The 15,031-nt window shown below is 34.6% G+C and overlaps 1 protein-coding gene and 1 long non-coding RNA gene across 6 annotated transcripts in view; both read right to left on the reverse strand.

The window, feature by feature from the left end:
• The window catches only part of LOC147572031 (uncharacterized), a 602,793-nt gene that overhangs the window by 334,485 nt on the left and 253,277 nt on the right, over nucleotides 1-15,031 (reverse strand). The gene's annotated exons all lie outside the window — the stretch shown is intronic.
• On the reverse strand, nucleotides 54-11,337 carry LOC147572035 (uncharacterized). Its single transcript, XR_015246957.1, has 2 exons — nucleotides 3,813-11,337; nucleotides 54-3,588 (listed from the first exon to the last, which is right to left on the reverse strand). It is a non-coding gene; the product is annotated as an uncharacterized LOC147572035 (long non-coding RNA).

The following is a 15,031-nucleotide window of genomic DNA, read 5'->3' on the forward strand; positions in this document are numbered from 1 at the left end:
ACCTGGCTGAAGTCGGACGCCTAACCGACTGCGCCACCCAGGCGCCCCTCATATTAATGTTTTAACAATTTTATTAGAGTGATATGCTATTAACCACGATTTAACACATGGGATTACTTGACCTTTGACAGGTAGAGAGATTTGCTTATGACAAAAACTTGACCCATTTTATATGACTACAAAATCATTACAGAATACAAACTAAATAGTTTCCCGTATGCATGTTTATTATATGTATACATATAATAAATACTGAAGAGACTAACACTAGCTAATTGCATTCAAAGTTATTTTTAAAAAGTTGAAAGTTCAAATAAAGTTCACAATTTTTTAGAATGCCAAATTAACAAAAAATAAGCAAACGTTTTTATTTCACATTCCATTGTTAAAATAACACAGAAATATATTACCTTTTGAAAAATTGTGAGCAAAAATCATTACTTTCTTCATCTCTATTCAAGGTTTTGTTTTTTATATGAATGAAACTTACCTGAAGATGTCTAAATATTAGAAATAATACCATAACACTTGAGAGCACCCAAATACATAAAACAATTAATAGCAAACATGAGGACTCAAATAGGTAAAATCACGAATGAGACAGGAGAGATCACAACAAAAAACACAGAAATACAAACAATTATAAGAGAATATTATGAAAAATTATATGCCAACTAATTGGACAATCTAGAAGAAATAGATAAATTCCTAGCAACCTTAAACGACAAAAACTGAAACAGGAAGAAGTAGAAATTTTCTTTTCAATTTTTTTCATTTTCCTAAATTTATTTGAGTGAGAGAGAGAGAAACAGACAGAAACAGAGAGAGAGAGAGAGAGAGAGAGAGACCACAGGCAGGGGAGAGGGGCAGAGTGAGTGAGAGAGAAAGAGAGACAGAGAGAGAGGGAGAGAGAGAGTCCCAAGCAGGCTCCATACTCAGTGTGGATCCCAGCAGGGGCTCAATCCCATGACCCTGGCATCATGACCTGAGCCAAAATCAAGAATCTGATGCTCAGCCAACTGAGCCACCCAGGCATCCCAGAAGTAGGAAATTTGAACAGATCCAATAACCAGATAAGAAATTGAATCAATAATAAAAAATCTCCCAACAAACAAAAGTCCAAGGCCAGATGGCTTCCTAGGGGAATTCTACCAAACATTCAAAGAAAAGTTAATACATATTTGTCTCAAGCTGCTCCAAAAAATAGAAATGGAAGGAAAACTTCCAAACTCATTCTATGAAGCCAGCATTACCTTGATTCCAAAGCCAAAGACCTCACTAAAAAAAGAGAACTACAGGCCAATATCCCTGATGAACATGGATGCAAAAATTATCGACAAAATACCTGCAAATCGAATCCAGCAGTACATTAAAAGAATCATTCACTATGATCAAGTGGGATTTATTCCTGGGCTGTGATTGTGGTTCAATATTTGCAAATCAATCAATGTGACACACCACATTAATAAAATAAAGGATGAGAACTATATGATCCTCTCAACAGATGCAGAAAAAGCATTTGACAAAGTACAGCATCCATTCTTGATTAAAAAAACCCTCAACAACAACAACAACAACAACAACAACAACAACAAAACCCAACAAACCCTCAGCAAAATAGGGATAGAGGGAACATCCCTCAAAATCATAAAGGCCATGTATGAGAGACCCTCATCCTCAATGAGGAAAACCTGAGAGCTTTTCCTCTAAGGTCAGGAATAAGACAAGGATGTCTACTCTCACCACTGTTATTTAACGTAGTACTGGAAGACTTAGCCTTAAATCAGACAACAAAAAGAAATAAAAGGCATTCGAATCAGCAAGGAAGAAGTCAAGGTTCCATAATTCACAGACAACATGATGCTTTATGTAGAAAACCCAAAAAACACCACCAAAAAATTGTTAGAACTGATACACGAATTCAGTGAAGTCACAGGATATAAAATCAACATACAGAAATCTGTTGCATTTCTGTACACCAGTTATAAAGCAGCAGAAAGGGAAATCAAAGAATTGATACCATTTACAATTGCACCAAAAACCATGAGGTACCCAGGAATAAACCTAACCCAAAAGGTAGAAGATCTGTACTCTGAAAACTATAGAAAGCTTATGAAAGAAATTGAAGAGGACATAAAGAAATGGAAAAATATTCCATGCTCATGGATTTGAAGAACAAATACTGTTAAAATGTCTATACTACCCAAACCAATCCTCACATTTAATGTAAACTCTATCAAAATGCCACCAGCATTTTTCACAGAAGTAGAACAAACAATCCTAAAATTTGTATGGAACCACGAAAGACCCTGAATAGCCAAAGTGATCTTGAATAAAAAAGACAAAGCTGGAGACATCACGATTCTGGACGTCAAGCTATATCACAAAGCTATAGTCATCAAGACAGTATGGTACTGGCACAAAAACAGACACATGGATTGATGAAATAGAACAGAAAACCCAGAAACGGGCCCATAACTATATGGTCAACTAATCTTTGACAAAGAAGGAAAGAATATCCAATGGAAAAAGTCTCCTCAACAAATGACATTGAGAAAACTGGACGGCAACATGCAAAAGAATGAAACTCAACTACTTTCTTATATCATACAGAAAAATAAATTCAAAATGGATGAAAGACCTAAATGTGAGACTTGAAACCATAGAAATCCTAGAGGAGAACATAGGCAGCAACATCTTTGACATCAGCTATAGCAAATTCTTGCTAGATATGTCTCCGGAGGCAAGGGAAACAAAAGCAAACATGAACTATTGGGACTTGGAGATAAAAAGCACCTGCATAGCAAAGCAAACAGTCAACAAAACCAAAAGGCAATCTTCAGAATGGGAGAAGATATTTGCAAATGATATATCAGATGAAGGGTTAGTATCCAAAATCTATAAAGAACTTATCAAATTCAATACCCAAAAAAACAAATAACCCAATGAAGAAATGGGCAGAAGACATGAATACACATTTTTCCAAAGAAGACTTCTAGATGGGGGCACCTGGTTAGCTCAGTCAGTTAAGCATCTGACTTTGGCTCAGGTCATGATCTCATGGCTCATGATTTTGAGCCCTGTGTGGGCTGTGTTGACAGCTCAGAGCCTGAAGCCTACTTCAGATTCCGTGTCTATCTCTCTCTCTGTCCCTCCCCCACTCACACTCTGCCTGCCTCTCTCTCTCTCTCTTTCTCTCTTTCTCTCTCAAAAATAAACTAAAACATAAACATTAAAAGAAAGAAAGAAATAGAGAGAGAGAGAAAGAGAGACAGAGAGAGAGAGAGAGAAAGAAAGAAAGAAAGAAAGAAAGAAAGAAAGAAAGAAAGACAGACATCCAGATGGCTAACAGACACATGAAAAGATGCTCAACATCCCTTATTATCAGGGAAATACCAGTTAAAACTGCAATGAGATACCACCTCACACCTGTCAGAATGGCTAAAATTAACAATATAACAGAGAACAGATGTTGGCGAGGATGCCAAGAAAGGGAAACCCTCTTTCCCTGTTGGTGGGAATGCAAACTGGTACAGACACTTGGGAAAACAGTATGGAGGTTCCTCAAAAAGTTAAAAACAGAACTACCTTAGGGGCACCTGGGTGGCTCAGTCGGTTAAGCGGCCGACTTCGGCTCAGGTCATGATCTCGCAGTCCGTGAGTTCGAGCCCGCATCGGGCTCTGTGCTGACAGCTCAGAGCCTGGAGCCTGTTTCAGATTCTGTGTCTCCCTCCCTGTTCATGCTCTGTCTCTCCCTGTCTCAAAAATAAATAAAACGTTAAAAAAAATTAAAAAAAAAAAAACAGAACTACCTTAGATTCAGCAATTGAACTATTAGGTATTTACCCAAAGGACACAAAAATACTGATTTGAAGGGATACACATCCTGATCTTTATAGTATTATCAACAATAGCCAAATTATGGGAAGAGCCTAAATGTTCACCAACTGATGAATAAAGAATACATTACACACACACACACACACACACACACACACACACACACACCATGGAATATTACGCAGCCATGAAAAAGAATGGAATCTTGCCATTTGCAACAACGCAGATAGAGGTAGAGTGTATTATGCTAAGCAAAATAAATCAGGCAGAGAAAGACAAATACCATATGATTTCACTCATATGTGGAATTTAAAAAAGTGAAACAGATAAATATAGGGGAAAAAAGAGAGAGAGGAAAACCATAAAACAGACTCTTAACGATAGAGAACAAATTGAGGGTAGCTGGAGGGGTGATGGGTGAGGGATGGGCTAAATGGGTGATGGGTATTAAGAAGGGCACTTGTGATGAGTAGTGGGTATTATATGTAAGTGATGAATTATTAAATTCTACTCCTGAAACTAATATTGCACCATATGTTAACTAATTTGGATTTAAATAAAAACTTGAAAGAACAAAATAGAAATACTACCACAACAACAACAAAAAGAAATAATACCATAGTAAAAATAAACAAATATGTATCAGAAACTAAATTGCTGCAAAATCAAATTATTTTTATTTTTTTCATTTTCAATTTTTAACTATTGTAAATATTATTATGCTTTTCATTCTAAGTAAATCAATTAAAATAAGAATCCAATTTAACCAATAATTAGTGGCCAAAAATGTTGGCATCACTGGTGAAAATGGTAGAGAAACAATAATTAAAATAAATATTTTTATCTGTTTAAAGACATCTGATAGATGTTCAATAAATTATTTGTTGGATTCAACCAGATTTAGAAGCATCTTATCACATTGCACTGAATTTCTGTAGTTATGTCTCTCCACTCCTCTTGACTAAAGGCTCTTTGGAGTCCTACATCATAGTATTTTTATCTTCATATCCCTGATAAGCAGCCCAATGAATAGAAGGTATTTAGCATGTGCTAATCAATAAAGCAATTCTCAAATCTTTTGGTTTCAGTATCGCATTACAGTACTTGGAATTATTAATTCTTTTGTTATGCAGGTTATAACTATAGGTATACCATCTCTAATATGCACTGTGTTAGAAATTAAAAGTGAGAAAAATTTTAAGTGTATTACTTAATAATTTATTTATCTTTTTACAAAAATGTTTATTTAATTTGAGACAGAGAAAGAGCATGCATGTGGAAGTGGGGGGAGGGCAGAAAGAGAGGGGGAGAGAGATCCCCAACCAGCCTTCATGCTGTTAGCGCAGAGGCAGATGCAGACTTGATCTCAGGAACAGTGAGATCATGACCTGAGCTGAAATCAAGAGTTAGATGCTTAACTGACTGAGCCACCCAGCCACCCCTATTAATTAATAATTTTAAATACTAACAATAAACCTATTGCATGTTATCATAAATTGCATATTATTATGTAAAACAAATACATTTTCCAAAGCAAACCAACTTAATGAGAAAAGGGTCATGATTTTTAGTTTTACAAATCTCTGCAATGTATGGCTTACCAGGTATGAAATAAATATAATAATCTGGAGTTTTTCATCTGCTTCTGAATTCAATCTGTTTTGATATGCTGTTTGAGTTAAAGAATACAAAGAACATGAAGCTCCACAAATATACTAATTAGAAAAGGAGAAATATTTTCATAGACTTTTGAGAGACCTATGACTATTGTTTTATACTACATCAAACTCAGCAAATGTTAGTTTCTTAATAGCTTATTGCAATGTGAAATTTGAATCCAGATCAGTACCTTTTGTACTGTTACATTAAAATCCATTGTTCTATATTGTATATTGAAAAGATCTTTTATCCTTGTATGATTTTGCATTTATAATTTTGAAAACTTTCATTCACTCAGCCATGAAGATCTTCCAGATGTTGATATATAATATCATACAATATAAAACTATCATGTTTGTTAATTTCACCAATGATCTCAACAAAGGTCTTCGGTTATTTACAAGATGTCAAACTAATGGTGGTAGATATAAATTTTCCAAAGGCAAGAATGAATTTTATCACCAACAACAAACACTGTCAGTTGTTTTCTTTGAAATAAAAGGCTCACTTTATTTATTGCTGCCAAATACCCAAGTCTATATAATCATGGTTTGTCTGTTACAGTTTTAAAATAGACGTGATGTTCTATGGTAAAAGCATCTGGTTTAGGTAGCAAGTCAAACAACCACACTTTTCAGGTAGACAAATACTTTTCATGTAGACAACCAACAAACTTCAATATACCGCAGAAGTGACATTTTGCATACTCCCCATTTCTTCATAGATAATATAAAGAAGGTGTACAAAGGAGCAATCTAGTAAAGTTATCAATTCTCTCATTCATCAAAGATATTCTTAAGCAAAATTCACCATTTTTTTAATTCAATTTGATGGTGAAGAATGCAATAACTACTAATACATTTTGGTGCCACTATCTTGATTTGAGCTAAGACAATGGTAATTTTATCCACCATTGCTTTCGTACCATCAATGTAAATGTCACGAGTTAAAAAGGCAAGTAAAATCTTAGCGTTATAATGAAAATAATTGTTTCTTTGTGTGGATTCCTCTGAAAGAATTTCAGGGACCCTCAGGGATTAATGAGATCATGAAAACAAGTTCTTTTTCATACAATTGCAAGAAGAATGCAAATCTAATTTCAAGTTTTGCTACCTTGCGTAGAAGTTGCTGAAAAAGTTGACTTTTCTAATTTCAGGACTAAAGTCTGTGATCATCAATGGATTTTTACATAAGCCGAAGAAAAATGTTGTTAATGCCCTGTTATTCCAGTTAAGCTCGAATCTGTAAGCAATCCGCAAGTTCTGTTTACTCTACTTCAAAAATAGATCTGATACATCCATATACTGTCATTCCAGCTCCTTTTCTAGGTATTTATACCATGCCACAGCATTAATCTCTTGAATTGTTATATTTGCTTCCTAAATATTTTTCTCTGTTCCCATATTTGTTCATATAAAATACATTCTCCATAGTAGGCAGAATGATCTCTTAAACATTAAATCAGATCTAAAAATGCCCCTTCTGAAAACCCTTTAGTGGCTTTCACTGCCAATGGAATAAAATCCAAGTTGCTAACTGTATCCTACAAACAACCACAACATGTCTTAAATATATGTCCTAGAAATTATATATGCACGTGTATGCACACACACACACACACACACACACACACACACACACACACACACATCTAGAATACAAAGAAAAGTCATAGGAATCTAACACTTTACTTCACACTTTCACCTTGATATCACAAAATTATCTGTCTCTCATTTGAATGAATAAAAATGAGGAATAAGTAAAAGACGGATATTTCTATTAACTACAGATTATGTGCAGAAGAATTTTAGGGATCTTGGAATGGATGGAAGTATTTATTACAAGTCTCTACCATTAAAGGCGCTTTGTTTTGGACTATAGTGACCACATACATTGTTCTTTTGCTTTTCAGATGATTTAAGAAATAATTCAACTGGATTTTTTTGAGGACATAATCAAAATAAGTAAAATAAACATTAGGCAAGCAATGTTTATATTGGCTGCTTGATTGTTATTCAAAGCATCTTTGAAACATCAGCATTTGATAATGACATCAAGTAATAATATTTTCCTAAGTCAGTAGTTTACAAAATATCTTTATCACCTGCCTCTTTTCATTTGACCAATACCACTATGCTATATGATAGGTGGTAGTTATTTGTCCTTGCTTTTAAAATGTATAAAAGTTGTTACCATTGAATGATTACATATCAGAAGAATGTTACAAAAAGATACAATGACTACTGCTAAAACGGTGAGGCTAATTAACAAAATTTCAAGAGAAGAGAAAGGTATAAACTCTAAATGTAGAGCATTAAGTGTAGATCTTTTTTATACATAAGAGGCAGTAAATGAAAAGTATTAAATGCCTAGGACCCTGTCACTTCAGAACCTGATTTTTTTTTCTTTCTTCACATGCATTTGCCCATGGGAACTTTGTTTCTTTGGATTTGGATAGGTACATGAAAGAGGCAGAGTGATGGGGGCGGGAGACTACCATGAAGCTTTAATTATATTTCTCCCATTCTTTCCTCCATATGATTACTTTCCATCTAGGAAGAAAAACAAATCCTCTTTTTCTAGTGCTCTTGTTTTGACAAAGAAATAAAGAAAAGTAAGATATTATAAGCATCTCAGCTTCTGACCTCAAAAATCAGACTAGACATTTCCAAGACACTAGTTTGGGAAATATCAATTCAATTAATTTCCTTTAGTGGAAGTTACATGGTTGAAATTTCAGCCAATACTTGAAATGTCATGCTGTAAAGACTATTTTAAAAACAATTACAACAAATTATGGATTATAATTTACTTTTGAGATTTGGCTAATTTCCATTTCAAGAATTCACTATCTCCCATATGAAAAACTTTTTTTTTTGACTCATTGATTTATTTATTTTTTAATTTACATTCAAGTTAGTTAGCATATTGTGCGACAATGATTTCAGGAGTAGATTCCTTAAGGCCCTTTACCCATTTAGCCCATCCCCCTCCCACATCCCCTCCAGCAACCCTCTGTTTGTTCTCTATATTTAAGAGTCTCTTATGTTTTGTTCCTCTCCCTGTTTTTATATTATATTTGCTTCCCTTCCCTCATGCTCATCTGTTTTGTATCTTAAATTTCTCATATGAGTGACATCATGTGATATTTGTCTTTCTCAGACTGACTGATTTTGCTTAGCATAATACCCTCTAGTTCCATCCGCATAGTTGCAAATGGCAAGATTTCATTCCTTTTGATTGCCAAGTAATACTCCATCTTCCTTATCCATTCATCCATTGATGGACATTTGGACTCTTTCTAAACTTTGGCTATTGTTGATAATGCTGCTATAAACATTGGGGTGCATGTGTCCCTTTGGAACAGCACATCTCTATCCCTTGGATAAATACCTAGTAGTGCAATTGCTGGGTCATAGTCATAGGTTAGTTCTATTTTTAATTTTTTGAGGAACCTCCACACTGTCTTGCAGAGTGGCTGCACCAGTTTGCATTCCCACCAGCACCGCAAAAAAGATCCTCTTTCTCTGCATCCTCACCAACATCTGTTGTTGCCTGAGTTGTTCATTTTAGCCATTCTGACAGGTGTGAGGTGGTATCTCATTGTGGTTTTGATTTGCATTTCCTGATGATGAGTGATGCTGAGCATTTTTTCATGTGTCCGTTAACTACCTGAATGTCTTCTTTGGAGAAGTGTCTATTCGTGGAAGAACTTCTTTTTTATCCAAAATAAATTGTCTTCCTGGATAACCTTGGAAATTTTTCCAGTGACCCTATTCATATTCTGTATTATATAAAATAAATAAAATAAAATAAAACTTCTCCCTTACAATACCAAATAAAGCATATTGCTAAATTTGTTTAAAATATACCAAACAGCAACCTGGGTGGCTCAATTGGTTAAGCATCTGACTTTGGCTCAGGTCATAATCTCACAGTTTGTGAGCTTGACCCTGCTTCAGGTGAGCTCGAGATCCACTTCGGGTGAGCCTTGCTTCTCTCTCTATTCTCTCTAACTATTCTTTGTTAGGTTCACAAAGTACCATTTACTAAAAATGAAGAATACATTCACATGAATTATATTTATTAATAGAATATTCCTTGCTGTAAAGTTAGTTTGGATTTTATTCTAAAGTACAATGTGACATTACTTGGACTTTTAAACAGAGGAGTGATACAATCTAATTTCCGCTTTGAAAGATCATTCAAATTGATGCTGAGGTGTGGAGGATGGATTATGGGAGAAGAGTGGCAGCCAAAAAAAACAGATGAGTGGATCAGCCTCAATTTAGACAACTTTAAATTGACACTTGGTCTGAAGAATTGGGAGACAACAGTGAGTGTCTGAGAATGTGGCAAACTGCTAAATTTAAAGACATGGCATTTAATCAGCTCTAGCCAGCTGTCTTACAGGAATATAGATCTTATCTCTAGTGTCGTCAGATTTCTTTAAAGAGAAAGATATAAAATCTTGTGATTGTTAAATGTTGGCAACCAATTAAAATTTTTTTTTTTTCAAAAAACCACTTAGAGCTAAATAAAACCTGCCTCTATGTTGGATTTAACCAAAAGGATCACCGGTTTGCAACCTTAAGGTTGAATTAACATTAGCAGCCTAATGCTGAATGGACGATAGACATAGACAGAAATAGAATAGAATATAGATAACTTTTTATTTTCCTTGTTTTCCATTCCTTCTTACCAGGTTGGGGGTTAGACATTAGAGTTTACAAACCAATAATTTATATGTATCAATAAACTATAAAGAAAACAGCTCATAAATCTGTTTATGTTGGATTTCTCTTCAAAGCCAATCAACTCTTTGTATCCTTGCTATTGGAAGAGAAGTCCAGAAAATAAGTGGCCAGCTAAGACTTAGGGAAGTTATATTAGAATATTGAAGCAACATTGATTTTATTTCTATCTTTTATGTAAACCAGAGTCAAGGATCTCAATCTTCTAAAAAATATGACAGCCTAGGACTAACTTATGAATTATGAATTCCTGAGATAAGCTGTGCCTCATTTATCTTGTATATGAGTGCCTAACATAGTACTTGATCTGACACTTTAGGTGCTCAGAAATGTGTACTGACTAAATTATACTTCCCAAACAATTAAACTACTAGCTAACGTCAACCAAATTTCTTTCATTGGTAAATTTCTACTTTTGAGATAAATATTTCTTTATTTTTGGTCACAATTTTCTTTACATTTGTTTTATCAGGCTAAACACCTGAAGTCACACTTGGTCCTCTCGTGCTAACTTATATCCCATTTCTAGGAAATAAGAAAACCCTATCAGCACTAATTTCTACTTATATACCTGAATCTGCTTCTCTTGATCCCCTGTCCCAGTTACCAGGCTAATTCCAGCCATCTGTTCTTGCCTGGGATACCACATTAGATTACCATTTGGTCTTGATTCCACTTTTCCTACAATCTATTTTCCATACAGAAGTTAGAATGATCTATTTTTTTAAGTTCATTTATTTATTTTTGAGAGAGAGAGAACAAACAGGGGAAGGGCAGAGAGAGAGAAGGAGACACAGAATCCGGAGCAGGCTCTAGGCTCTGAGCTGTCAGCACAGCCCAAGGCAGGGTTCGAACTCACAAACTGAGATCATGACCTGAACCAATATCGGCTGCTGAACGGACTGAGCCAACCAGTAGCCCCTGATCTATTTAAAACACAAACAAGATCATGCCATTCCCTTGCTCAAAACACAAGCAATGATTTCACATCAAAAATTGAGCTTAAAATTCATTAATATTCTCTCCTAAGACTTTATGTGACTAGTCCCTACCTAATCCTTTGGCCTTATTTTCTACTACTATATTTCTTGATCAGAACAGTCTGGCAATTAGCCACTTTACTGTTTTTCAAATATGCCAGGCGCACTGCTGGCTCTGAACTTGACATTTGCTATTCTCTTGTCTAGACCACTCTTCCCCAACACATTTTTATGTCTCATTCCACTTTATTCAAATGGCTACTCATATAATACTACTTTTTAGAAGCCTTTCTTGACCTCTCCCTCAGGTCATCTATACCAGTTGTTCTTATCACTTTGTGCCTTTTTTGATACACATCACAATCAGAAATTATATTTTTTCTTGCTTAAGTATTAGTTATCTTTCTCCAAACTAGAATGTAAACACCTTGTATATATAAGGATTTCATGTATCTTCATCCCTGATGTGCCTAGTATGGAGGAGATTCTGATCAGTATATATTGAACTTAACTGATTTAATTGCAATGATCTTGGTAAGATTCATAACTAATAAGACTAAAAATGTTTTAGCAGTCAACAGTACTTATTAAGCATCTACCTACCATATGTGGAAAATTATAATAACAATTCTGACAAATAAAAGAGAACTATAAAACCCAGTAGAATCCTCATGTCCTTATAATTCTATCACAATTTCCACAACAAACATATCATAAAACACTCAGTTTTATAAAGCTTGCAAAAATAGAATAGACAAGGGCAAACAGATATAATTATTCATAAAAACCAAAAAAAAAAAGAAAGAAAAATAAATTTATTTAAACTTCCTTGGCATTGGGGGCAGAATATTTCCTTACGCCATAAAGGAAGATAATTCTCTGTTCAACAATTTGGAAATCTTTTTAAAAACTACTTTCAATTAAGACATTAATTCTTTTCATTTGTCTTTCAGATGAGGAATATTATGAAATTTTCTTTTTTCCCTTCCTCAAAAACCAATCCAGATATTTTTTTTTCTATTGTAAGTAATTGTGCTGTCACTATTCAGTTGCCAACCCATGAGGCAGCTGTGATTAGGATAAAATAACTGAATGTGGGTAATGACTTCCTGGTAGATCTCTAGTTGCCTTTCAGAAATGCTTACTTTTGTTCAAAGCTGTGTTTTCTTCATAAACCTTTTGCTTTTTGTCCTGATGCTAGTTTTATCATCTAAAGACATCAGTTACATTGTATTTAATTCAAACAAAATTTTTTTAACTCCCACTCTTGTTCTCTGCATATTGTCCACATTTCTTTAAGTCAAGTTGATTAGAAATAGCCATAAACCCAAACCAAGAAACAGACTCTTAGCTACAGAGAACAAACTGATGGTTACCAGAGGGGAGGAGGGCAGGGGGGATGGATAAAATAGGTGATGGGGATTAAGGAGGCCACTTGTGATGAGCACTGGGTGATGTATGGAAGTGTTGAATCACTATATTGTACACCTGAAACTAATATAACACTGTACATTAACTAGAGTTTAAATAAAAACTTTTTTAAAAATTTTAAAAAAGAAATAGCCATAAACAATCAAAAGGCACTATATTTTTCCAAAATATATTTTCTATCATAGACTGTTATTTATCAATAAAATCTTAATAAAACAGCTTCATTACTTCTATGTGAATATTTTTCTCCAGCTTAGAAATATGATTTGGTAGACGCACCAAAGAAATATTATCAGAGAGATTATTTTAAATAAAAAGCATATCTGGATGTTTCCCTAGAACAATTGCTTAGAAATTAATTATTAGGCCAACTGATAGAAGAGGCAGAGACAGAAGATGAAAAGAAGGAAGAGGAGAAGGAGAGAACAGTAATGCTTCAAATTATGGTGTATTTTAATGCTACTATGAATATACCACCTAATACATTTGCTCCTTACTTTTGCAAACACTTCCACAACAACAACAAAAAATTTTTTCATTGACATGTTGACTCTATCACTCTTTCACTATAATGCATCTCATGTCTTCTTTTCCCTACTTACCTGCCATGGTCCAAAATATCATATATTTACTTGTTTTTTGCTTCCTCCATTGTGAAAGTATGTTGGAAAAAAACCCAAACTAAGTTTAAACCCAATTATTTACTTACTACTTACTTACACCATAGCACGTTAAACATTATTGAAAAATTTTTCCACATCTGTGCTGACAATTGCAGTTTAAAATCCTCATCCCAAAAAACAATGGATACCAATTTACTTAATTTTCTCATTCTCCACAACAAATACGTACACTTCCTTACTCTGAAACCCTTTCAGTTAATCCCCTAGCCTAATATTTAACTATACTATGTTAGAAATAGTATAAATATTAGAACGTATCAGTCAGAAAAGTTTTCACCTTTCTATCAACAACTCTATCAGCCAATATGAGTCTGAATCCGTGTTTTTGGCCTTCCCTCCCATTAAAGTGGAGGAATAGTTTGCTTTTCTAAAGGCCAGGTCCTCCTTTTTTCACTGCATTCAATATTCATAGCCATCTTAGCCACTCTGGTATCTCTGAAATTACTACACCGTCCTTAATTCTAAACTTTTTTTCTCTATTGATTTATGCATAGGTGCATAAAAACATGATTTAATATCTCATATCTTAAAAGCAACAATTATACTCTGACTTCCAGCTATAATTTGATTTATCTGATCCTTTTCATAGTAAAATACACTAAAGTGTTGCCTAAAATAATGTTTCCACTTGCTCATCATTTTTCTTCAATCCAAGTAAGCTCCCATACTCAACTACTTTGTCGAAGTCATGACTGATCTTGCTGAAAACAATGGCCAATTTATCAGGCTCAGTAATATTCAGCACAGTTGAACATTCTGCCATCATAAAACACTGTGTTTTCCTTTTTTACATAGTTAATTTATTAAGATATAATCCATATGCCATCTAATTCACCCTTTTAAAGTATACACTTTAATAGTTTTTAGTATTTCCGCAAGTTGTGCAAATATCACCCCAATCAATTTTAGAACAGTTTTATAATCCCCTGAAGAAATCCCATATCTAAACACTCTTCCTTCTCTACCTCCCTCTCCTCTCCTTTACCCACGTCCACTGCCTACCACCATTTAGGCAACTACTCACTAACCTACTTCCTATCTCCATAGATCTGACTACTCTAGGTATTTCATATAAATGCAATAATACAATATGTAATCTTTTGTGACTGGGTTTTTAGCATGGTGCTTTCAAGGTTCATCTATGTTATAGGATGTACTGATATTTCATTCCTTTTTATTGAAGAATAATATTCCACTGCATACATATAACACATTTATTAATCAATTTTTCAGTTGGTGGACATTTGTTTCCAGTTTCGGGCTATTATAAGTAATACTGTTATGGACATTCAAGTACATGTTTTTGTATGGACTTAGTTTCCATTTCTCTTGGGTATGTAAGAGTGGAATTGCTTAGTCACGTGGGTAATTCTATGTTTAACATTTTGAGAATCGGGGCGCCTGGGTGGCTCAGTTAGGCGTCTGACTTTGGCTCAAGTCATGATCTCACGGTTCATGAGTTTGAGCCCCACGTCGGGCTCTCTGCTGACAGCTCAGAGCCTGGAGCCTGTTTCAGATTCTGTGTCTCCCTCTCTTTCTGCCCCTCCCCTGCTTACACTCTGTCTGTCTCTCTCTCTCTTGCAAATATATAAACATTAAAATAAATAAATAAATAAAAACATTTTGAGAACCTGCCAGACTCTTTCCCAAAGTGGCCACACCATTTTATATTCTCACAAGCAAT

Source organism: Puma concolor, chromosome F2, assembly GCF_028749965.1.
Source record: "Puma concolor isolate L17-30 chromosome F2, mPumCon1.1.hap2, whole genome shotgun sequence".
Taxonomy (NCBI): domain Eukaryota; kingdom Metazoa; phylum Chordata; class Mammalia; order Carnivora; family Felidae; genus Puma; species Puma concolor.